The 26,975-nt window shown below is 43.1% G+C and overlaps 1 long non-coding RNA gene across 1 annotated transcript in view; it reads left to right on the forward strand.

Moving 5' to 3' along the window:
• The window catches only part of LOC307200780, a 189,086-nt gene that overhangs the window by 157,196 nt on the left and 4,915 nt on the right, over positions 1-26,975 (forward strand). The gene's annotated exons all lie outside the window — the stretch shown is intronic.

Here is a 26,975-nt window from a genome sequence, read left to right on the forward strand (position 1 = left end):
GTAGATAAATAGGTACCGCTGCAGTGGGAAGGTAAATGGTGTTTCTGTGCGCTCTGGCTTTCATCACAGTGTTCCGTTGTGCCAGAAGCAGTTTAGTCCTGCTGGCCACATGACCCAGAAAGCTGTCTGTGGACAAGCGCCAGCTCCCTCAGCCTGAAGCAAGATGGCCGCTAAACCCCATAGTCGCCTTTGACTGGACTTAACCATCCAGGGGTCCTTTACCTTTTACTTTTTTTACTCTGCCTCCACAGTCGGAGGCTATTCTGAATAGCAGTTGCTGGAAATCAGAGGAGGGACATGCTATGTACATTGGAAGAGAGGTGGTATAAAATCTGTGGTCAGGCTAGAGTTGCAAAGAATGTTACCTCATTTTGACTTTCAGGTCAAACTTTTCAGTAGGCAGAAATACGTCCTGCTAAATTACCTTTTTGAAATCCCGCTCTTTGCTATCGCTTCCCCTGTTTGCTGCTTCTTTAGTATCTTTTTTTGCCCTGCCTCTGTGATGTCTTTTTTCTGGATTCATACATTCATTACATATACTTCTCAAGCAATCACTGAAAAATCTGGAGCACCATTCAGTTCTGCTGGGGGGGGACGGGACGAAAAGCAGTGAGTGCTCTTGGCTGAATGAACTCCTGCCCAGAGTCATTGCAAGAAAGTTTAATGAGGTACAAGTTTTACAGATCACAGCAAACTTATGCCAGATCCTGAGTGATTATTAGTAGCAATGTGTATGAAAAAACACCAGTAGGGATGCAATCCCATACTATATTCTATATTCTTAACATCACATTCCCTTTTGCATTATTATTTAGGACCTGATGTATTTAATGTTTTAAGACCCCCAGCTAAATACTCCATGCTGCTGCAGAAAGTTGTTCTTGATGTGCCGACATTCCCTCCTTTAGAGACCCCGTTCCCCTGCCGCTGGATGACAATAGGGCAATGGAGTGAAGAGCACGGTTTTCTGAATAAAGGAAACCCTTTCAAGGTCAGACTCAGGTTGAGCTGCACAGGGGTTTTCCAAAGAGGCCACCGGAACCCTTTTGTTCCTCTCTCCTTTAGCCATGTACGTCCCAATGTACATCTGAAAGAAACAATTAACAATAGGGCACTCTTCTTGGAGTTTCTAATGCACTTTGAAGTGCCCACTGAGGAAAGGCATAAGAATGATACATCATTTTAACTGTGAGACTGTCAAAGTCATACAGCAGTTGAAAAAAATGCCTCCACATGCCTTCCCAGCATGCAGACAGGGACCAGCTGTAGAGCCACTTCATATCTGACATGTCACTCTGTTGACAGCTGGCTTCCTGAGTGTTCTGGTATGCGAAGGTTTGAAAGGAGTGGGGAATAGTTCACAAGAGCAAATGCATTTAAAATGCGGCAAACCTTCCTATCTCTCAAAACCTCTTTCTTTTTCTCAAAAGAGGAAAAGATTGGGTTTGTGGTTTTTTGTGTGTGTTTTTTAAAAAAACTACTTAAGATGACGTCTTGAGTTTGGCCATCTCCAAATTAAATACAGAAAACGTATGTATACAGACAGACAGACAGACAGACAGACAGATGTAAGACTTAGTAAGAAGTCGTAGTTGTGTACTCTTTGCTAGAGATGAGAAACTATTCACCCCATGTGCTCAGTTGGTGCAAGAGGGTCACCACAGAATGTGGCCAGGTTTATTCACTACCTTCCAGGTACCCCAGTGCACTCAGTGACTGCTATTAACTTCTTTGAGGGAAATAATGCCTGTACTTGTGGACAAAATTTCAGTGGGTATAAAATGGATAACTCCACTGATGGAGAACCACATAGAGTCACAAAATGCATCTGTTGGTAGAGCCATAGGGATGTATTCCACCATTTTGGGCATCACATGGCAGGACAGAGTCTCAGACAAAGATGTACTCTCCCAAGCCCACATTCCCACCATGTTCACACTCCTGTCTCAGCAATGTCTACAACTGGCTTGGTCATGTCCACAGGACATGCTCTATGGGGAGCTGGCTTCAGGCACCAGGCCCATTGGAAGAACAACTCTGCATTACAAAAATGTGTGCAAACATGACATGGAGGCTGGCAACATTAATCCCACCATATGGAAATCCTTGCAGATGATCACAGTGCCTAGAGATGGAGAAGCAAAATCTGTTGGGAGTGTTAACTAAATACATGTAACTAAAACCATGCATCCTGTAGTCTCCATTGACCTTCATTCTAATGAAACCAACCCCTGACTAAGCACCGGAACCTCTTGACACTTGGAGAGCGGAGTAGTGCATAATAATAAATAAAGGTAAAGGTGTATTAGATGGTTTATGAGAAAAAATAAAGAATAAATCAAAACGGGAGGTTGGGTCTTTAGTGTTAAGACCAATAGATGTTTTATTGTTTGCTAAGAAAATTATGTGTCTATGGTTATTCTTGTGTGTAATTTGGTATTTGTGGTTTTTTTCTTGTGGTCTCAATAAAAAACTTTATTTTTTTAAAAAAAAGGTAAAGGGACCCCTGACCATTAGGTCCAGTCATGGACGACTCTGGGGTTGCGGCGCTCATCTCGCTTTATTGGCCATAGGGAGCCAGCATACAGCTTCTGGGTCATGTGGCCAGCATAACTAAGCCGCTTCTGGCAAACCAGAGCAGCACATGGAAATGTCGTTTACCTTCCCACCGGAGTGGTACCTATTTATCTACTTGCACTTTGACGTGCTTTCAAACTGCATAATAATAAATACTAATAATAAATGAAATAACTAACAATCTGCTGCCTTTTCATGACACTCAAGATCAGCTGCCTGGGATGACTGCCTCATTCTGTCTAGTGGTAGGGCTGGCCCAGACACCCATTATTTCCTTCTTCTGTACCCCAAATCAATCTGCAGGGGTGAAGTGGGGCAAATGCCTTTCCCAGTTTTTATGGGGATCTGTCCCCTGATCACTGAACTACATCACTTTCTTACTAGCTTCATATTAAGCATGTGGCTCATAGTAGGTAAATTATATCAAAAAGAAACAGAAACTAAGCATCATAAGTTAAAAGAGGACATCTCAGAGGATGGTCTAGACTCTAAAGTCATGTGGCATGCATTTCAGCTGCTGAAGTTTAGCAGGGTCAGGACCCTATAAGCTGCCTGCAAGCTATATGTAAGCTTCTTTGATACCCTCTTTTTTCTTCAAGGATGGATAAATAACATTTAATTTTTGGGGCTTGCAGAGACACATTATCATACCCTGCTTGAAATTCAAACCAGGCTGATTAGTACCAGCTAGCTGAGGTTTAAAGTTAGAGACCAGCACTGCAGAACATTCCACTTTTGAGAGTTAAGAGCCCAGCTTGAGCATCCTGTCTTCTTTTGTCCAGTTCTCATGCACCAATCCAAAAGTGCAGAATCTTCTTCCTGTTCAGGAAAGGATGCAGTTGACTCACCAGCTAAAGCAGATGATAAGCACCCTTCGCCACGGAGGTCACCTGGGCCTTGGTGGACAAAGGTGGTTCCAAGAGCCCTCATAAAGTACATCTTGTACTTTCAGAGGAAGTGCAACCCCATCAAGAACACTCAAACCCCCAAATTATGGGACCTGGAAACCACAGTGTCTCTGTCTAAGGAAGATTAGTATTACTAATACTACTACTAGTAGTATTTATTATACATGTTACCTGATCTTCACTCTAAGGTCCTGGCGTGGGTTAAGTGCCCTAACAATAAGAGTTCAAAAGCCCACGGAAAAGAGACATGTCTCCAATGGCTGTCTAAAGCTGTAAAGAGAGAAAACAGTAAGAATGCCACAACATGAGGCATCATGGCTGTGTACTTAATATATCCATCTGTCAGCTACTGAAGGGGCAGTTGCTCCAAAGCTTGCCTCTTCCTTTCCCAGCTTCAGCCCTGTATACCTGAAGGAATGTCTCCACCCCTGTTGCTCAGCCCAGACACGGAGGTCCAGCACCAAGGGCCTTCTGGCAGTTCCTTCACTGCAAGAAGTGAAACTACAGGGAACCAGGCAGAAGGCCTCTCAAGGATGAAGGGGTGTTCATGGGGTGGGGTGTCAATATTTGCTTTTTCTCAGCTTCTCATTTCTCCAGTCCTAATTTCAGGTAATCCCATCCATTTGCTTCCCCCACTTAAAAGTTTGCACAAAATTTGAATTTGTCTTCTCACACACTTTTTCTAATAAGTGCATTTTTGTACCCAATTTTGCCTCATGTATGCATTTTCATCAGATGCATTTTCAGTAATATGTAATATGTGCATTTTTGTGCATAGATTTGGGAAGTGTAAAATGCAAACTGGACCAACTTCTTTCCCATCCTTATGAGTGAGTGGGAAGCTAAATTGACACTAGAACTCTCAGTTGATCCAAAGTAAGCTTGTGTCCATAAAACTGGATAGATGGAGAAACTAACAGACAGTTACATAGATGGATGGATGGATAGATAGATTATACATAGACACACATATAGTTACATATATTTAGTGCAACCAACTCCATTGCTTTTCTCGGGCTGGGTGCAGAGCAGAGTTCACAATCTTGCACATCTCCTCATTGCCTCTCTGTCTCTTCTACTCTGGAGATTTACATTATGAGCTAAATTTTGAGGCCCATGAGGACAGCATGCAGGGGGAGGGGAGGAGTTGCTTCTACCCAGAAGCCTGCCATTCAGGCAGATGGTGGAATGATTTGATATGAATAGCTGCTGTCAGTCTCATACAGCGAACTTTTCAATTGTGCTTTGCGTTGGACGGCATGAGACTAACGCCATTCTTTTGCAGGCTGCAGGCAGGACACAGCTGTTTCTTTAAGAAAAACTGGTTTCACTAATGGACAGAAAATTTATGGCTAAATCATTGGAGGAAATGCACGGCGGCCAACACTGTGCTTACATAATGAAAGCCAACCAAATCCCATAATCGTGGCTGTAACCAACTCTTTTTCTTCTTGAAAGCATGGAGGGGTGTGTGTGTGTGTGTGTGTGTGTGTGTGTGTGTAGAATGGAGAGAGTATCTGATCTGAGGTTGAAGCTTGTGCTCATTTTGTAGCTTTGCAATCTTAAGCCGCTAAATCTCCCACCTAACATTCTGTATGAGAAACAACGTTTGGGTTGTTAAAACACACAGAGAGTTGGACGCTGTTAAAGTGGGAGAGACAGCAAGCCAGGTCCTGGGGGAGGACCATAACTCAGTGGTAGAGCATCTGCCCTGCATGTAGAAGGTCACAAGTTCAATCCCCATCATCTCCAGGTAGGGCTGGGAGAGACCTTTGTCTGAAACTCTGGTCAGATGCTGTGTAGCCACTGCTGATCTAGATGGATCAATGGTCTAACACAGTATAAGGCAGATTTCCTATGTTCTCCCATTACAGTTCCGCAATGTCTGCTTTATAAAAGAATTCGGCCATTGCTCTCTGCAACCTCGCTACAGTGGAACCTCGGTTTTCGAACATAATCTGTTCCGGAAGTCCTTTCGACTTCCGAAACATTCGGAAACTGAGGATCAAAGGACTGTCAGCAAGTTCAATGGGGAAAATTGAGAAACACACCTCAGAAGCCGTTCGCCTTCCGAGGCACATTAAAAAACGGAAGCATTCACTTCAAGTTTTTCAGTGTTTGGCTTCCAAAGCATTTGGTAGCCAAGATGTTCAAAAACCAAGGTTTGATTGTACTCTTTTTTCTGTCCCTTCTCCTCTTCATTAAACTGGCATCTGTCAGTTGACTTTCAGGTAATGGCACCAATAGGTGCTGCCTTCCCATTGCAAATGGCTAGCCGATGGCACCCTGGTTTGGACTGGGATCATGAGGGGCAAAGAATTAAAACAACTCACCCAGCCCACAGTCCTAACCTAGCTTCCTTTCCCATTACAAGCTTTTTATTTTTATATTAAATATTGCATACCTGAGCTAAAGACATCAAAAACTTTGCATCTAGATGCAATATCTTGGCCAATGGAAGTAAGGCTTGTTGATTGCATGGATAGATATTAATCCACAACAAGAGAAGTGGATTCTCCTGTCAACTGTTTAAATACTTTTCCTGGGTTAATTCTCTGCTTTTTCCTGGACATGTTCACCAAAACCTTTTGAACCAGTGGAAGGTGAACCCAGGTAATGCAAGTAGCAGACGAAGGCCCCTTGACTGAGGCTACAGCAGAGAGCAAATAATTAAACCCCCTTGTTGCCTGCCAGGCACCTGAAATTGATCTCCCTGTGCCTGGACTTTACTATTGAAATATCATTCATGCAATGAGTGAGTGGTGTCTGTTCTAGATTGGCCCTAAGATGTAGTTAGTTCAGGAGCAACTCAGGACTGCAAAGCAGTGAGCAAGAACCTCAAACCCAGTTCTTCAATTCCACAGCCCCACCTCCGGTCTTAGCTAGAACATACAGTAACATGAGACTCTTAATCCCAGGGTTGTGGGTTCAAGACCTATGGTGGGTGAAAGATTCCTGCCTTTCAGGGGTTTGAGCTAGATGACCCTTGTTGCCTTTTCCAACTCTACCATGCTATGATTCTATGCTCCCACCTGAAATGCCGTCTATAAACAGCAGCTATGGGGGTAATCACAGAAGATAGGAGGTGGTTTCCTCGCCCCCATAATTTGATCCCTGCTCTTAATGATCCAATGTCCTATGCAGGGCTCCATCACCTTTGCTTTTTTCCCTGTTGCCTCCAAGGTCCTGCTGTTTTTAACAGCTTTAAGTATATTGTTCTTATTCCTGTAAGCCATGCTATTGATCCTAAAGCTGGAAAGGGAGAGTGTAAATATTTTTAAACAAGATGCATACACAGGATGGTGCAGTGAGCGATCTGTGTGCCAAGTGCATGCAATGGGCAGGCCTTTCCTTCATCCATCAGAATGACATACATTGCGCTAGTGGGCTTTAAATAGCAACGATCATTGTGCCTCTTTCCCAAGGCCTCTGAATTTCCCTGGGGTTTTTTCCTCTTTCCTACGTAGGAGCAAATGTGAGAACACTGTCAAATCAATGCAACGCAGTTTCCGTGAAGTGACACCGGTTACAGTTTTCATCCATACTACATATACCATTATCCTCCCTTCTGGGCACTGTCTCTCGGGATTTCACCTCCAGCTCTATGCCCAGAACTTGCCAGTGGTACAGATGTTAAATCTTTGGTTCTGTTCGGCATTGGCCCTAAGCTGAATGCAGACACGTTGAAGTTTATTTTATCCTAGTTACGTGGGAGAGCATTGCTTACATGAAGGTATTGTGATGTCTGCCTTGGCACACAGTGTGAGAAAGAGGCCAAAGAAGGTCTGCTATAGAGATTCTGGGAGCTGAACTGGGAGCCTGGTGGGGCAAGGTTTTTCAGTAGAAAGCTGGCATTTGTGGGCTAGGAATTCCTGTACTTTAACAGCAGTATGCAGGAAAATCTTGACCTGTTCTTGATTGTGATTATACACAACCAGCTGGTCACACTTGTACGGATTTAATGCAACCCCAGCAAAATGAGACTACAATACCAAAACTCAATACTAAATTCATCAAGCATTTACCTGATCGCAAAAAGAAGTTTAATTGCTTTTCCTTAATATGGTATAACCATATGCAGGCATAGAATAGGAATGCAATGCCATGAATGCAATCCATTGTTTCAAAAATAAAGCACCTTTAAAGCAATAATTTGTGAGTCAGAGAATATCAGATGTGACTACAGAAGTCAACTTGCTCCAACGGACAGCCCGCAACAGTCTCCATCCATCCAGGACCTGATGAACCCAGTTAACATGCAACTTACAGCTGTGGGCATCAGCCATTGCTTTGGACATTTTGCAAATATTCATCTGGACAAGGTGCTTTTGTACTGTGACAAGCTCCCCTTCCCCCTTGTCTCCCAGAAATGGAAGATGCATGAAAAGGGCGGAGCAGAGGTTGGCTTCACGCAGGCATAGTTTCCGATTGCTTAGAAAAAGCCCTGGAGAGGAAGGGGACTTAGATAGCTGTGAAGAGGTGGGGACTTTCAGTCTCAGCAACAGATCCATGGGGGCCTGACTAGCTAGCTGGAATACTGAACAGGAGCATTTCACCAGGCGTGTTTCAGGTCCCACTTAATATAGCTAATAAAGCTAATAACTGTTGATTAGAATTAGAACTCTTCTCCATTACATCTAAGCTGGTGGCCGTCATCATGTTATTTTTCTCTTGTTCTTGTGTGAAAAAACTTCTTTTTCTCCTAAATTGATTATCCCAAGTTCTGGTATGGGGAGAGATACAGGGGGCTGCAGTAGAGGTTCTCAGTATTAGCTTTCTCATGAGCAAACCTCTTATAATATTAATTATTCTTTTTTTATACCTTATTTGCTTCAGGACTGCATTAAATTACCCCCCCCCCCCAAAAAAAATGCTTGTTTCACACAAAAACATACAGACACTGGAAAAGAAAGAGAAATAACAGAGTTGCAGAATGAAATAATGACAGCAAACCAGTTTACCAAAGCACAATCATACTTCACTGAATATCAGATGGTATTTACATACCCCAACCATAAGGAAGAATAAGAAGCAGGCATATATTAAAAGAAGAAAAATGGGGCAACCAAGACATCTCACCATATTTCAGATGTGGGTGCACCACAGAGTTATTACATATAAACTAGAGCATTTGTCTGTAACGGGAGATGGCATATCCATAATAGCAAAGTTTAGCTGTTGGGGACCAGCTAAATATATATATGACTCCCTCTAGTGACTGGATCAAGTAAGCATACCTACACTGTTATTTTCAATGAAGACATGAAGAAATTTGTTTGCAGGGGTGTTCTGGAATTTGTCACTGATACAATAATAGTACATTAGTGGTGCATTTATACTGGGCTGTCCACACTTCTGTTTTATTAGTTGTTCTGTGATGCTTCCCCAATGTCCCTGTCCCAGACACCTGGAGGGATGCTCTTGCACTGTAGCACAACAAAAGCAAGAAAATCCCACCAAAATTGGGAACATTTGTAATCTGAAAAGCTACACAATTTCAGCAGCAAGTTACAGGACACGCACTGAAATGAAGCAGTGTGTCTGCCATGGAACTTTTGCACATGCAAGTAGCATCATTAGCACAATTCATCATGTTTAATGATGCCTCTGTTTAACGATGGTCCAAAGACTTGTCCCAAAGTAAATAAATCACAAATGCACAGGATCACAGCTCAGATTCATTAGTCTAGAACAACTACCGTGGCTGCTTTTATATTCATAATCATTAAAAATGTTACTGTGCTCTGGATGACCTTGGAAACCTTTGTTGATGGGCAGTAGGCAGTAAATGAATGAATGAATGCAGAAAATGGAGAGCTATCAACACATTATAAAAAGCCATTCAAAGAAACCTGTACAAAATAAATATCTGCAGTAACTGTAAAAGAGGATTAGACAAATTTGTGGAGGTTTGGGCTATCAGGTTCTCCATCCACTGTCAGAGGCTGTATGCCTCAGAATATCAGCCACCAGTATGGATAATTCTGAATAAGGTGGCCCATTGGACAAGTTCAAGAGTTCTTTTAAGTTTCTATGTCTCCTCTCCTGCTAGCCAGGAATGGTTAATATATGTTTTTTAGTGTGTGGGGGTTCCCCCCCCATCTGTAAGCTGCCTTGAGTCCCACTAGGATAAAGGCAAGGTAAAAAGGTAAAGGTAACGGTATCCCTGACCGTAAGGTCCAGTCGCGGACGACTCTGGGGTAGCGGCGCTCATCTTGCTCTACAGGCCAAGAGAGTCGGTGTTTGTCCGTAGACAGCTTCTGGGTCATGTGGCCAGCATGACTAAGCCACTTCTGGCAAACCAGAGCAGCGCATGGAAATGCCGTTTACCTTCCTGCCGGAGCGGTACCTATTTATCTACTTACACTTGACATGCTTTCGAACTACTAGGTGGGCAGGAGCAGGGACCAAGCAATGGGAGCTCACCCCGTCGTGGGGATTCGAACCGCTGACCTTCCGATCGGCAAGCCCTAGGCTCAGTGGTTTAGACCATAGCGCCACCCACGTCCCTTTAAAGGCAAGGTATAAATTATGATAATAATAATGGAAGAGGTATTTAAGCTCAGTGGCCATGAAAACTGTTTCTGGGCTTGTCTTGTGAATATTAAACTTGCAAGGTAGTGCACAAATTGACTGGACTGGAGATCTGGGAACAGGCTTGATTCAGCATGCATTTAAAGTCAAATTTACCTACTTCTCACTTCCTGAAATTTTCTGATATCTTTCCATAGGAATCTGGTTGGCCACAGTGAGAAAGAGGATACAAGTCTAGATGGGCCTTTATTCTAATGCAGCGGGGTTCTCCTTATATTTTTATACATGCAGTATTTTTAGATATGTCATGAGAAAGAAGCCATTTCTCCATTCCATCTGCAAATGATCTTATTTAATATGAAAACTGGCAAACTTGCGCACTTCTGAACCCGATGGAGACAGTTAAATCAAAATTGTTTTTGATGGATTTTATATATTGCTTATTCAGACAACATTCAAGAATATCTGCACCACTGGAGGGCACTGTAAGGACCACATTGAGACTTTCTGTTGCAGTGACAATTGCTAGACTCTTTACCTTACAAACACTAATCTAAGAGCTATTGTCACCTGTAAGAAAAAGTGGAAACGTTCAGACTTCGATACTGTCTTTCATCATTCATACTTTACCTTTTAGGTGGACATTTAACACATCATAAGTGTACACTTAACAGTGTAATGTGTGAAAAGGCCCCTAGCTTTGCAATATTGAAACACCTTATATATTACAGTGGTACTTTGGTTCTTGAACGGCTTAACTGCTGAACAAATCGGCTCCCAAAAGCCGTTCCAGTTTGCGAACGGTTTTCAGAAGCCAAACGTCCGACACGGCTTCTGCTTGAGTGCAGGAAGCTCCTGCAGCCAATTGGAAGCCATGCCTTGGTTTTTGAAGGGTTTTGGGAGTCAAATGGACTTCCAGAATGGATTAAATTTGAGAACCGAGGTTCCACTGTAATGCGATTCATTGCTTGGGGCCTAAGAAAGAAAAAAGCATTTGCCGATTACCAGCAGAGACACAAAACTAAAGTTCAGCATTGTGAAAAACACCCCATTGATTTTGAAAAGAGGTTAACACCAGTGAATGAACTCTCAGGAACACAGGAAGTGGCTTTATATTGAGCCAGATCCATCAACCCATCTAGGACAATACTGTCTACACTGACTGGCAGTGGCTCTCCAGGGTTTCATGCTGGGGTCTCCCCTAGCCCTACCTGGAGGTGTTGAGAATTAAACCTGGGACCTTCTGCATGCAAGGCAGATATTCAAGCACTGGTCTATGATCCTTTCCCTTGTGATGGGAGAACTGGGAGGATCTGCTTTTCATGCAGGAGGATCTGCTTTGCATGCAAAATGTCCTGGATTCAAAGCAATGCACACCAAAGGAATCATACAACATGCTGGAGGAACTGGGCATGGAGGAAAGGGTTAATTTCCTTCATGAGCACAAATCACCCTATGGATGAGATAAGTCAACAGGTCAGCCAAGCCAGTTGCCATGGCAACAGTCCAGTGACATCAATATAAGTGATTAAGGCATGTCATCTCATTAGTCAGGTAGTGTGTTGGGGTCAGTCTTGAGGAGTAGGAGCCTGTGTTACGTCTTGAATTGCTGGAGCAATAGAGATATTCCACTTGTATATATCTGTATATATCTTGCAAAGCCTACAAGCTGTATGTATATATCAATGTCCGGAACTGTATTCATACCCTCCAACATTTCTCCAGTGAAAATAGAGACATATTCTATTATTCTTATTCTTATTCTTATTCTACCCTGCCCATCTGACCAGCCACTCTGGTCGGCTTCTGGCATATATAAAAACATAATAAAACATCAAACATTGAAAAAACTTCACTATGCAAGGCTGCCTTCAGATGTCTTCTAAAGGTTGTATCTTATCTCTTTATCTCCTTGACTCAGGCATCACATAACTCCATAACCTCTGACATTTCTCCAATGAAAATAGGGATGTCCTATTTAATTATTATTATTATTATTATTATTATTATTATTATTATTATTTTATCATTTATATCCCACCCATCTGACTGGGTTGCCCTAGCCACTCTGGGTGGCTTCCAACATATATAAAAAACATAATAAAACTTCTGAAGGTTGTGTAGTTACTTATCACCTTGGCTCAGATAACTGCATACCATCTGACATTTCTTCAGTGAAAATATGGACATCCTAAGGAAACGTGGGACATTCCTGGATCAAGTTAGAGACCAGGACAGCTCCTGTAAATCCCAGATCATTCCTGGAAAATAGGGACACGTGGAGAGTCTATAGTTCCTGTCTTCCGTTGGTGGCTCCCAGGGTTCTGCTTAAAAGAAGAAGGCAGGACCCAAAATCCTAAAATCTGCTTATCCCAATCTACACTACAAATGTATCTTGGTTTTATACATGTATGTTTAACTGTCAATGTTTCCCCAAGTATCTTGGGACATGCAGTTTGCTGAACATGCTGAGAATGATCTGTTCAGAGTCCACAGGCTCCTGCATTCCCTGGAGAAAGGAAATGCCTATCAAAGTAGCTGGAGTCTGTGTTGTGTACATGTCTATAGATGCAGTGCTGAAGAACCTTGTTTTATTTACAAAGTGAATGGTAGTTATATTAATCACCAGTAGGGGGCGATTCTGCTTTATATCTTCGGCATCATCCAATAATGATCCAAACTGTTCTTGAAAATGCAAAATTATATTTCTAATACTGAGGCCTACAGATAATACAGTGGGGGCTGCAGCTTTATATACATTCACTCTGGAGTGAATGCTATTAAGCTCTCTGAGTAGACACATAGAACAATAGAATCACAGAGCTGGAAGGGTACCCCAAAGGTCATCTAGTCAAACCCCCTGCAATACCAGAATCTCAGCTAAAGCATCCATAACAGATGACCATCCAAATTCTGATCGAAAACCTCCGAGGAAGAAGAGTCCACAACCTCCCAAGGGAGACCGTTCCACATCTATAGACCTGCACTGTATACCTTCTATAAAATAAAACATTTCTTGTTGCTGCCTCTCTTTTGGTTTCTGCTGTCATCTTTGAGTACAGATTTCTGACTGTTACATCCATGTGCAGTGCATGGGCATGTCAGGTGCAGATATGTATGGACCACCATGGACCACTTTATAATAGGCATACATGGTGATTCGGCTGAGACTGGGCCTCTGTCCATATTTTAAAGGAGACTCTGCTGGGTAGATAAATAAATACAGTGGTACCTCAGGTTACATACGCTTCAGGTTACATATGCTTCAGGTTACAGACTCCACTAACCCAGAAATAGTACCTCAGGTTAAGAACTTTGCTTCAGGATGAGAACAGAAATCGTGCTCCGGCAGCGCGGCGGCAGCGGGAGGCCCCATTATCTAAAGTGGTGCTTCAGGTTAAGAACAGTTTCAGGTTAAGAACGGACCTCCGGAATGAATTAAGTACTTAACCCGAGGTACCACTGTAAATGCTACACATGTGCTTAATGCTCTGGCATTCATACCCACTACAACAATGAGAAAAATGCTGCGAAAAGTAGAAATTCTATAGGCCAGTGGCGGAGCAAGCAGTTTGCATGCAGGAGGTCCCAAGTGCGCTCTCTCTCTCTCTCTCATTTATTATATATATCATAGAAGCTGGATCGGGGTTTGTGCTGCAGATCTAGAAAAGGGGGCAGATCTGAAATGAAGCAAGCCAACTCCACCAATAGAAAACAGCCTTGCTGAATGATTCTCTCTCTGCTGTTTTCCTACATATCTATCAGCTTAGTAGGGGGTGATTATTGCTCTCTCCCTCATCGCCTTACATTTTAGGAAAAGCTGTATCATTGCAAGAACACTCTCCTAATCCCCACCCCCCACCCCAAAAAACTCATCCAGATCCAACTGCTGCAGCAGGAACTTTTCCGAATCTCTGAGCCTGTGTTTATTTGGAAGGGTCTTTGACAGCCGGTGAGTTACTGGTGCATGAAAAGCTGACAATTGGCTTTTTAAAAAAATTCCCCGTGAATTTCAGGGTCTGTTTCATTGCCAAATAAATCTTAGGAAATGTCCACGGGAGACGGAGAAGTTCCTCTCATGGACATTCTGCCGCCCTCTTCTGCATTCTTTATACTGTCCCTCTTCTCTTCCTGGGATGCGTTTATTAGAGAACAGAGAGAGGTGGCTTGCGATAATAGCTTTTTCATGTCATGCAAGCGCCATCTATATTATGCAGAGTCAGGGATGACAGCCTTTTTGCCCGGAGAAGAGAAATGTCCCTCCTCCGTCACAAATCACCATTGTAGTTTGTAGGAGTTATCTATCCTCCTAGAGCTGCAGTGTTGCATATTTTAACTGCACCTCTGCCTCTGCTTCAGGGAAACTGTATGGTGAGGGGAAAGCTATGAGCCCACAAACTCAGACCCACCTCATTCAGCTGTGATTCACGCAGACCCTCCAAGTGTCCCTATTTTCCAGGGACAGACGCAGATTTACAGAAGCCACCACGGTTTCTGATTTGATACTGGAATGTCCTGCTTTTCCTCAGGATGTCCCTATTTTCATCAGAGAAATGTTGGAGGGTATGGAGTTAACCAACCCCTGAGCCATGTGAAGGCAGCCTTGTATAGGTTTTTTTTTAATGTTTAATGGTTTGATATGTTTTTATGTAGGGACGCTGGTTGCACTGTGGGTTAAACCACAGAGCCTAGGACTTGCCAATCAGAAGGTCGGCGGTTCGAATCCCCACGACGAGGTGAGCTCCTGTTGCTCAGTCCCAGCTCCTGCCAACCTAGCAGTTCGAAAGCACATCAAAGTGCAAGTTGATAAATAGGTACCGCTCTGGCGGGAAGGTAAACAACGTTTCCGTGTGCTGCTCTGGTTTGCCAGAAGCGGCTTAGTCATTCTGGCCACATGACCCAGAAGCTGTATGCCGGCTCCCTCAGCCAATAAAGCGAGATGAGCACCGCAACCCCAGAGTCGGTCACGACTGCACCTAATGGTCAGGGGTCCCTTTACCTTTATCTTTATGTTTTTATGTATGTTGGAAGCCACTCAGAATGGCTGGGGCAACCCAGTCAGAAGGGTGGGGTATAAAAAGTAAAATTTTAATATTAATATTATGGAATAGGACGTCCCTATTTTCAGTGGAGAAATGTTGGAGGGTACGTTGTCAATACTAACAAGGTACAAACAATAGGACTGAGGTGGAGCCACCTGGCTTGTGGGAAGGGTCTTACCTCAGTGGTAGAACATCAGTTTTGCATGTAGAAGGTCCTATTTGTAATTCCTGGTGTCCCAAGGCAGGGAAAGACCAGGGAAACACTGGAGAGCCATTGACAATCAGTGCAGAGCTGTGTTTCTCAAGCTTGGGTCACCAGCTGTTGTTGGACTACAACTCCCATCATTCCCAGCTAGCAGGACTAGTGATCAGGGATGATGGGAGTTCTAGTCCAGCAACAGCTGGGGACCTATGTTTGAAAAACACTGGTGTAGACAATACTGAGCGAAAGATATCAGTGGTCTACACCTGCAAAAATGTGTAGGTTTGGTAAAATTGCGTACAAAAATGCACATTTTTTTAATGAAGTCATATATGTACATCATTTTATTTCTCTCAGTGTTTAATTGTATTTTGACTAATTGTTTTTTCTTTGTTTTCAGCGCTTGTTATTTTTATCTGTAAGCTGCCTTGAATCCTGTCAAGGAAAAAAGTTGGGGTGTAAAAAAGGAAAATAAACAAAATAAAGTCATGCAAAAATGTGTTACACAATTTTTGTGTGCACTTAAAAGAAATTTTATAGAGAAAACTAATGGGGAAATGGGGAACTGACAGAATCAGAGATATTTGCTGCTCTCTAGCTCTCAAGTGCCCAAGAGCAATGCAATCAAACACTGTCTTATTTATTTTATGGTGGTGGTGGTTTATATACAGTCCTTTATCCAAAGATCCCAGGGTGATGTACAACATTAAGAACATACCGTATTTTTCGCTCTATAAGACTCACTTTTTCCCTCCTAAAAAGTAAGAGGAAATGTGTGTGCGTCTTATGGGGCGAATGCAGGCTGTGCAGCTATCCCAGAAGCCAGAACAGCAAGAGGGATCGCTGCGCAGCGATCCCTCTTGTTGTTCTGGCTTCTGAAATTCAGAATATTTTTTTTCTTGTTTTCCTCCTCCAAAAACTAGGTACGTCTTATGGCCTGGTGCGTCTTATAGAGCGAAAAATACAAAATACAGTAATTTACACAACATATGAATGAAGGCATAATACACAGCATAATAATAAAACAATCATAATCACAATCTGCCCCCCCCCCCATTTAAGAGGCCATAGATTATTTAATGACTGAAGGCCTGGGTAAAGAGGAATGTTTTCACCTAGTGCCTATATAGAGATATAATGATGGCCCCAGGCAAATGTCTCTGGGGAGAGCATTCCACAGACAGGGAGCCACCACAAAAAGGCCTGTTCTCATGTTCCCACCCTTGGAACTTCTCAGAGAGGGGGGACATAGAGAACGAAGGACCTTGGATGACAAGCACAGAGTCTGGGTCAGTTTGTATGGGGAGAGGCAGTCCTTAAGGTACTGAGGTCCTGAGCCATGTAAGGCTTTATAGGTCAGCACTAGCACTTTGAATTGGGTCTGGAAACTAATTGGCAGCCTGTGCAGCTGAACTTAGTAGGATTTCAATGTCTCATTGAAGTCATGTCCTGAGCAGAGAATCGTCTATTTTAATCCCCTGGGGAGGCATTCAGTGAGGTTGAAAACTGTTGGGAAAGCCAGGCTTGCTCCCTGACCCACAGAGAAGTACTTTGGGATAAGTGCTTTGGGGGACTGATTTGTAGCTCGTGTCCGTTAGCGCCGTCACCAAATCCTTAGGGGAATGGGAAATCTACATTCAAGTGACCTAGTTGAGGAAAGGGGTGATGATGGAGCCATTAATTTTTATTTATGTAAAATTCTATTAGTTTGACAAGTGTGGAAAGAGGCGCTGCTTAATTGCACTCGCTGCCTGCTAGAAAAGATGAAGTAAAGCCCAACTTTTGGAAATGCAATAGCACTTAAGAGATAGTCTGCTCATGGAAAAGACATTTTATAATTATATGTGAAATATCGCCATGGCTGGGTCGGAGGCAGACCCACAAACTGAAAAGCTCCTGGTGCAACTTTGGAGTTCACAGGTATGCCGGGAACCAGAAAGGTGTATACATTCTTGCTGCGGTTCCAAGGAAGGATGGAAAAGACTCCTGCCGGAGCTGCCAAGTCTTATGAGAAGTGCTTGAGACTGAGACTGAGAGAAGATATGATAGCCATCTTCAAATATCTAAAGGCCTGTTGCATTGCAGAGGGAACAAGCTTGTTTTCTCAGATTTCTCCTGCTGTGGAGGATAGGACCCAAACCAATGGCTTCAAGTTACAAGAAGGTAGATTCCAAGTCAACATCAGGAAGAACCTTCTGAGTTGTTCCACAGTGGAATGGACTCTCTCAAAAGGTGGTGGACTCTCCTTCATTGAAGGTTGGATGGTCATCTGTCATGGATGCTTTAGCTGAGATTCCTGCATTGCAGGGGATTGGACCAGATGACCCTCAGGGTCTCTTCCAACTCTACAAACCTATGATTCTATGATCCCTGACCACTGGTCATGCTGGCCAGTACCCGATCAGCACTGGAGTCCAACAACATCTGAAAGGCAAAGCAGGTAATGATGTGAGGCAGGGCCTTTTCAGTGATGGTGCCACAATTGTGGAATACTCTCCCTTAAGGCAAATGGCAGTGAAGACAATTTTATTATCTCTAGTGTTTAATGGAAGGTTGATTTTTTTAAATTGTTGCTTTTATTAAAGGATTTTCATAGTTAACAAAGGGTACATACAAGTCTCTGTTTTCAATTCATTGAGTCCTTGTTGATTTTATTTTTCTTGTTCCTCTGTTGCTGTTGTTACTCAGAACTTCTGTTTCCAAAAAGGTGCTGTTTAGTGGTTTGTAATATCTTACTATTGGCATTTAATGATATGGGTTGGATTTCGTTGCCAGCTGCTATGGAAACTTTGGCTGAGAAAGAGAGAAATCTTTCAAATGAAACTGACTCCCTTTATAGCATTTTTATAGCCATTAATTATAACAAACACAGTGCTATATTTACTAACCATACTGGGCGTAAGAAGGCAGTATGTGCTCCATGCTATATGTGCATAAAGGAAAATTCAAATTCTGCACCAAGAATAGTTTCTGCAGCCTGTATAAATTCTGCAATTTGAGCAGATGTATGTAATTCCTCTTATCTATCTATCTGTTCTACAGAGAAGAACAAGGCAGGGCACACAAACCTCCCCCATAGCCTAGAAATAATATTGAGGACACTTTCTGTGATTTCAGGTCCTTTTCTGTGATGGCACCTAAATTAGGGAACTCTCTTCCTAGACATGTTTGCCTGATTGCATCCCTGTGTTGTTGTTTTTTAGGTGCCGCACAAAATCTGCTCTCTTCTTTCAAAGTTTTGATGGTATTTGAGGTTTTTTAATATTTGATGGTTTGGTGCTTTTATCTCTTTGAGTTGTTATTGCTGTCTTGATATGTTGTTTTTATTGTATTTTACGGTTTGCTATAAGCTGCTGCTCAGGGGGCTTGCAGTGAACGGTGGGGTGTAATTGAATAAGCATACATGGGAACTGAGAGCACAGCAGTGTTCTGGCACAAATCCTGCTCGTTCCATTGTGTCCTGTGAAAGAGCTGAAGATTGTCAAGAGATGCTCGAGGGTTTTGCTCAGTACACATTTTTAAATGGACTGACCTGATTTGCACTTCCCAGACCAATGGACCGAGAAAGCTCAGTCGGTAGAGCATGAGACTCTTAATCTTAGGGTCATGGGTTCAAGTCTCACGCCAGGCAAAAAGTTCCTGCATTGCAGGAGTTTGGACTTGATGACCCTTGTGGTCCCTTCCAACTCTACAATTCTATGATTCTATGGCGGATAAGGCTACTCTGCCTACTAGCCAGGATGGCTATGTTCTACCTCCACTGGCAAAGGCAGTATAGCTTTGAATATCAGGTGCTGGGAGTCACAGGTGGAGAGCGTGCTCTTCTACTTAGGTTCTGCTGATGGGTTTACCAGAGAGGCATCAGGCTGACGACTGTAAAAACAGCATGCTTGACTGGGTAGGCCTTTGACATGATCCAACAGGCTCTTTTTATGTTCTTAACTCTCAAGCCGAAACAAAATGCATATGGAAATGCACACAAAATTGCATATTTTAGAACAGAATGCCTATAAAAATGCTTGGTTTTGTAAGGTAAAATGTGCACTGGGGGGGGGATGCCAATTTCTTGTGCAGCTTTTAGAAATTGCACAATGATGTAGAAATGGAACAGAACAGACTTAACAATGAACATGGAGCACAGATAGAGGGCTCTATTCATTCTAAATATTATAACAACAACAACAACAATAGTTTTATTATTTATAACCTGCCCATCTGACTGGGTTTCCCCAGTCACTCTGGGCCGCTTACAGCATATCTAAAAACATAATAAAAACATCAAGCATTAAAAACCTCCTGATACAGGGCTGCCTTCAGATGTCTTCTAAATGTTGTGCAGTTCGTTATCTCCTTGACATCTGAAGGGAAGACGTTCCACAGGGAGGCTGCCACCACCAAGGCGGCCTTCTGCCTGGTTTCCTGTAACTTCTTTTCTCACAGAAGACCCTTGGAGGAGGACCTCAGTGTCCGGGCTAAGCGATGGGGGTGAAAACACTCCTTTAGGTATAGAGGGCCAAGGCTGTTAAGTGCGTTGCAATGTGAATTACACTGTGCACTTGCTATTAGACAGGGAAGATATGGGTGGGAGATGGCATGTCTGAATAATCCCGCTCCTCTGCAGAAAAAGAAAATAAACCCCAACACATTCTTGCACATTGAAAACCAGTATGTCAGGAGGAAGGCTAGGCTAGACCTCTTCTTGACACCCTAGTTTTCCACTGTAGTATACAATCTCCTGCCCTCTGTCCAAAGTGGTGAATGCCAGTGAGAGCTGCACCATGTGACTGCCCTTTTGTGCAGCTTAGCTCCCACTTTCAACAAAGAAACACCACATCTCATCATATGACGAGTTAACTCACAGGTTTATTCAGCAAACAAGTTCAGCTAAGTGGGAAGATTCAGCTTTCAGCTTGAAGGTACAAATTATTGCTGTGTGGGATGTCCTACAAATGCTTTGGTTTCTGTTTTGGCAATTGTTAATATATGAAGAATGATATATAAAGATGCAAATTTTAATTGCTGGAGCACTAGCAAGCTTTCTTTCGAATGAATGTCATAACTGGTTCTGTGAGCTCTGTATTCCTTACATAGTAGAAGAAGAAAAATATTTTCTAAGGTGAGAGAGAGAGAGAGAGAGAGAGAGAGAGAGAGAGAGGATACTTCGCTGAGCTTGGCAGGCAGCACTCTGCTTCTAAAGCAACTTCGAGGCTTCTTGTCTGGAATAATGGCTTAAAGTAGAATGTGTCCAGCAGGGGGCAACCAGGGCTTAAACAATTAAAGTAACTGAAAACTGGTGCTTGAGCATTCTTTCCCCCTCCTTCCTAGCAGTCCTTCTTCCTTTCATGTTGTGTCTCTTAGATTAACAACCCGAGGGTCTTATTACTGATGGCCACTGAAATATACTCGGAGTCGAGAGTGGATTTCATGCTCTTTATTCAGCTCATAGTGGTGAGGAGGAATGGAAGTTCCCCCACAATAACTGCTTTATATACATTATTTACACAGTGGGCTGCACGTGATTGGCTAATTCTGGGATTCTCCTGTAGGCCAATCAGATTGTGGATTCACTTCCACCTGCAGCTGGATTGGGTGGCTCCTGCGGACCAATCATACTGCTGCATTGTTCTAGGACCAATCAGACTGCTGTATTTTGGATCCTATTCAACTCAGTACATAACAGCCACCAACTTTGATGGCTTGGAAAGAGGACTGGACAAACTCAATGAGGACAAAGCTGTCAACGACTCTGAACCATGATGGCTGTGACCTGCTTCTATGGTCAGAGGCAGTGATGCTTCTAAATACTAGTTGTTGGAAATAGCAGAGGAGGTAAAAGTGCTCTTGTTCTGCTCAAGAGTTTCCCACAGGCCTCTTGGTGGCCATTGTGAGAACAGGATGCTGGACTAGATGGGCCATAGGCCTGATCCTGCGGGCTCTTGTTATACTTGTAGTAATAATAATAATAATAATAATAATAATAATAATAATAATAATTTATTTGTACCCCGCCCATCTGGCTGGGTTTCCCCAGCCACTCTGGGCGGCTTCCATAAAAACCAAAAATACACTAAAATATCACAGATTAAAAACTTCCCTGAACAGGAAGGAACTTCCAATCAGAGTTTTTGCTTTTGATTTCAAATTGATCTGGCTCCTCTGAGCCCAAAAGCTGATATGGGAGCCTTTTTTGGTCCCATAGCAGGATAAAAATGCTAATGCTGATTTAAAAAAACCCAAAACATTATAAATCATAACATAATAAAAGCATAATCTAAAACACCTTTTCACATCTAAATATATTGTCACACCTCCAGATTAAAAACTATATCAGCAAAATATAATAGTACAAATATAAAAGCAGCAAAAATAGCGTGCATAAAACAGCAGCAGGTAAGTTCTAAATGTAAATATCACATAAATGATGGTTGTGGTTGCTGCTGCTGCTGCTGTTAACAATTATGCTCCAAGACCTTTTAAAAAGCACCACTGCAGGGGCTGTTGAAAAACCAGCAGTTGGAAAAACAAAAATGGTCTTTCCTGTAACAGATCACGATTTCTGCACTTGCTTGTTTTTGAAATGTAAGCACTGTGCCAGTAGTTAAAGGTCTCACTTTTCTGGATGCGAAACTTTTACCCTCTGGAGCAGAATGTACATTTCCACCCACCTCAAAGGATGCACTGGGCAGATTGCATCCCATAATACTGGCAAGGTAGGAGCACTATGCAGGCCTTCTGTGACTATTAATAAACACTTGGGGGAAACCCATCTCCATTTTCCGAAGTGCTACTATTATGGATAGGACATTTCCCCTGCCCCTTTATTAGCTGCTGAACCCAACCATGAAAAGATGGAGGGGTTGAGAAATGTATAACTCTAGAGGAAAATGCTGTTAATTGTTTCCTTTCTGGAGTGTCTATCTGTGGAAATGTCAAAACCTTCTCGTCAAGGCAGGGGTGGCGGGTAAAGGGAAAGCCATCATGACGCTGGCAAAAAGAGAGATAACAAATTCTCAACTTTGGCATTTTTGCTTCCCTTTCAGAGAAAAGCGCTTTCTTACTGCTATAATTTGAACCACAGATGTATGAATACTTTCTATGTGGGGTATGATTTGTGGGAAGGAACTTCCAATCAGAGTTTTTGCTTTTGATTTCAAATTGATCTGGCTCCTCTGAGCCCAAAAGGCCACACACACCCCAGTTGTCCAAAATTTGGTCTCTCATCCTAGTGGCACAGCATGGTTTGCTAATGTCAGGGGCAAGTGGGGTGCATGCCAGAGATGGCAGGGCATGGGGGATGAATGGAGCCCACTGTGCCAACCCAGCCCTTGCTGCTTATGCTGCCAGAGTGACACCCCTCCCCCCAGAGTCAAGCAGGTCATGTTGGCTTACAGGGCAGCATGAGAAGGACACAACAGCCATGCATCCTTTGATATATTTATTTATTTAAACCCTCATGAAAATTCATCAGCATTTCAGTGCAAATTTCTTGCAATACGCACATTGCATGCAATTTTACCTAGTCTAAATCTTTCTGCAATATAATATTCCCCGATACAATGATTTTCCTATGTTATTTTCACAAATGCAATGTTCTGCAATCTATAGATTTCTGTATGCGGGAGAAATGCATTGTGAAATTCAGAGATGTGCAAATTTTGAAGAACGGCTGTGCTTCACTTCACGTACTGTTACAGAAAGTGCAGATTAGGGAGACTGGCCTTTAAACATGAACTGAATCAAATTTCTCCCCCATCCCATCCCATCCCATTCATTTATTTGTTTAAACATTTATATCCCACTTTTATTCTATGGAGCTCAAAGAAGCAGACATAGCAGACATAGTTCCCCTCCTCCTCATTTGATGCTCACACTGATCTCATGAGGTAGGTAAGGCTGAGAGTGAGTTTCATGGCTGAGGGGGGATTTGAACCTTTGTCCAACACTCTAACCATTGCACCAAACTGTCTCTCTGACTATTGAGCATACTTGGTTGAGGCTGATGGGAGCTGGAGCGCAGCAACATCTGGAGGGCCAGGGGTTCTTCAAGCCCTCATGTATTCCATCCTTCTGCTTCCTGTTCTGGTCAGCCAGATGTTTGCAGGAAGCCCACAAGCCAGACATGAGGGCAACAGTGCTCTCGAATTCATTGACATGCTATATCTAAACATGGAAGGATGTATAATGCTACAGTATTTTAAAGAATAGCACTAGCGGAATTCACATTTTCAGTCATTGGTAGCTGTTATTAACAAAAACCGTTGTGAAAGATGCTATAGAGCTCTGAGGATCAGAATACCTCTTTGCTCTTTCTAGCTGGGATATTGATCTGTATTTGCAGAATACTTGAACAATCCCCCTATTTCTTAGATGAGAAATATCTTGTGACTCTTGTACTGTGCCCTGTACATTAAAAAAAAAAGAAGGATAGTGTGCTGTAACTCATTGCATATGTATTTTTACATGTCAGATACGTTGAACTTCATCCTCTTAACAACTCTCATTGATTTTCAGTTTATGTTGGCACCGTCTGTCTGTTGCAGAGGAGAAGATCGGTCTCGATTAGCATAACTCCGCTGAAGCCTTTTAAGTCAAATCTGTTTATACCAGTAGAGGATCTGACCTGCCAAATATAGCAGCTGTCTATGATTTCGGGCGGTGTGATTATCTTGTTTGGTGCACCTCTAAAGCTTGCCTGTTCCAAGGCTGTGTGGAGATAAACTTTCGATCCAGTGTTTCAAGATGAAGCTGGAAAGCTAAGAGTTTTGGAGTGATGCAGTCAGGAAAAAATGCCGTTCGCCATTTTGTGAGGCATTGTGGGAGCTCTTGGGTCTGGGAGGAGAAAGAGAGAAATAGAGTTGTTTACATATCATGAATCAACTCCTCGGTGGGACTTAAGAGCGACAAATGCCAAAATTTACGATGGAAAAGTGATGTTATCTACGAAGGAGATATATGGAAACCATCTGGACTTAGTGGAGGAACGGGAAATCCACACAGGATTATTACACTTGCTATCGGCTTAAGGAGACTAACAGAAGAGATCGTAAAGGAAAAAGAGAAATTATACGTACAAGATATGATGTGGCAACACCAAGATAAGACTGGATAGAATTATGAACTTTGTTTGGACTGATTGGGACTGATTTGGACATTAACGCAGTAATAAGAAGATGATCTGAATTCCCCTTTGGATCTTGAAGTATGGGTTCCCCCAACAAAATTTAAAAATTTGGCTTTGTAATTCGGAATTTATATGATGTGATTTAATTTGATGTGATTGGCCAGTTAATAAAAATTATTTAAAAATAATAATAATAATAAAGCTTGCCTGTTCCATCAAAAGTGACTGAATGAAAGAGCGTGGAGAAGAAATGTTACTTCATCCTAAGCACATTGGTCCTGTCTGAAGGCAGCTGGGAGGGCCACATGAGTGCTACAATGTACTCCAATGTACTATGATTCTGTGTTCCTCCTTTGAAGGACCATAGGAAGCCTTATACTAATCCATCCAGTTTCTTACTTGGACCGGGAGTAGTTCTTCGGAGTCTCACCTAACCTGCATACTGACCCTTTAAACTAGAGGTGCTAGGGATTGAACCATAATAACTCCTGCAGGTGGGACGCAGGTGGCACTGTGTGTTAAACCACAGAGCCTAGGACTTGCCAATCAGAAGGTTGGGGGCTCAAATCCCCGCGACGGGGTGAGCTTCTGTTGCTCAGTCCCAGCTCCTGCCAACCTAGCAGTTCAAAAGCATGTCAAGTGCAAGTAGATAAATAGGTACCGCTCCGGTGGGAAGGTAAACGGCATTTTCGTGTGCTGCTCTAGTTCGCCAGAAGTGGCTTAGTCATGCTGGCCACATGACCCGGAAGCTGTATGCCGGCTCCTTCGGCCAATAAAGCGAGATGAGCGCCACAACCCCAGAGTCGGTCACGACTGGACCTAATGGTCAGGGGTCCCCTTACCCTTAACCTTTACCTCCTGCAGGTAACCCATGTGGTCTGCTCTGCCACTAAGCTACCTGGCCTAAATATGATCAGATGCCTTGATTCTCTTTAGTACCGGGGGAGGATTTGGGAAACTCCCGCTTGCAGGCCAAATCTGGTCTGCCAGGTTGGCTCATTTGATCCATGCAGCTGTCGTCGGCAGGCCATGCCCACCTGCCGCTCAACTGACATGGTACGTGAGTCTCCCGCTTGTTCCTCTGCAGCAGGACTTGCCTTCAGCACGCTTTCAATTTGCCACCAAAGGCGAACCCAGAGGCTTTCAGCAGGGATCCAAACTCTGCCAAAAGCAGGTGGGTTTTCATTCTGTGCCACATTTAAACAGTGGCAAAAGAAAGCCCTGCCTCAGAGGAACAAGTGGAAGGATATGCTACACTGTGGCAGGACCAGGGCCGTCTTACCCATAGGCGCTAGGGGTACCAGGGCACCTGGGCGCCAGGCTTTCAGGGGTGCCAGGCTGAGAGTCCGGGGCCTGAGTGTTGAGTCCGGGGAAAAGCCCACCCATTGGTTGGAGCGCCACGGCAGGCTCTTCTGTTGTGGGTGGCTCTGCACCGCGAGTTTGGGGGTGACTGAGCCAGTGAGATGCAAAGGTGGCCAGTCGGCTCCGCCCTCTTGCATGCCTGGGACTGGGCAATGAGGGGGGTGCGCCGGGCATGTCTTTGCACCCCAGCACCACATATGATTAAGACAGCCCTGTGCAGGACCAAGTGACCTCTGCAACAAAATGGTTCAATGTTGTGTGTGGCCTGATCAGGGTAACAGCTACTATGTGCCACCCCTGCCCCTGGTTCACTATCATTTTTTTTTTAAAAAAAAAATTTAAATACTTTTTAATTAAATTTTCCATTTTAACAATCCAATCAAATCACATTAAATATTCCAAATTATACAAATACGTATCATATAGTCCAAATATTCTGCCATCCCCTGGTTCACTATCATCATCAACAGTCAATCAGCATGCTCAGTCCACATTGGGCTTTGTTGGGTCCCACTACACACCCGCCTTTAAGATTTCGTCTATCTATCTATCTATCTATCTATCTATCTATCATCTATCATCTATCTATCTATCATCTTTCATCTTCTGCATTCCTTGGGGTTTACATATCAGAAATAGAGGTTTTATTTCATAGAAATACTTGGAAGGGACCCCTGAGGGTCATCTAGTTCAATCCTCTGCAATGCAGGAATCTCAACTGAAGCATTGTTGGCAGATGGCCATCCAACCTCTGCTTAAAAACCTTCAAGAAGGGGGAGTCTGTTCCACACTGGAACAGCTCTTAATGTCAGTAAGTTCTTTCTGATGCTTAGTTGGAATCTCCTTTTTTGTAACTTGAGGCCATTGGTTCAGTTCCTACTCTCCAGAGCAGGACCTGAAAACAAGCTTGCTCCATCTTTCATATGAGAGCTCTTGAGATATTTAAAGATAGTTATCATAGCCCCTCTCAGTCTCCTCTTTCCCAGCCTAAGCAGACCCACTTCCTTCAACTGTTCCTCATAAGGCTTGGTTTCCAGACTATAGATCATCTTGGTTACCCTCCTCTGCACATGTTCTGACTTGTCAATATGCTTCTTAAATTGTGGTGCCCAGAATTAGACACAGTATTCCAGGTGTGGCCTGGAAATACAGTGATATACTGGTAATTACTTCCCTTGATCGGGACACTATACGTTTGTCGATACAGCCTAGAATAGCCTAGAATAGCA

Source organism: Podarcis cretensis, assembly GCF_951804945.1.
Source record: "Podarcis cretensis genome assembly, chromosome: 1".
In the NCBI taxonomy this organism is placed as follows: Eukaryota; Metazoa; Chordata; class Lepidosauria; order Squamata; family Lacertidae; genus Podarcis; species Podarcis cretensis.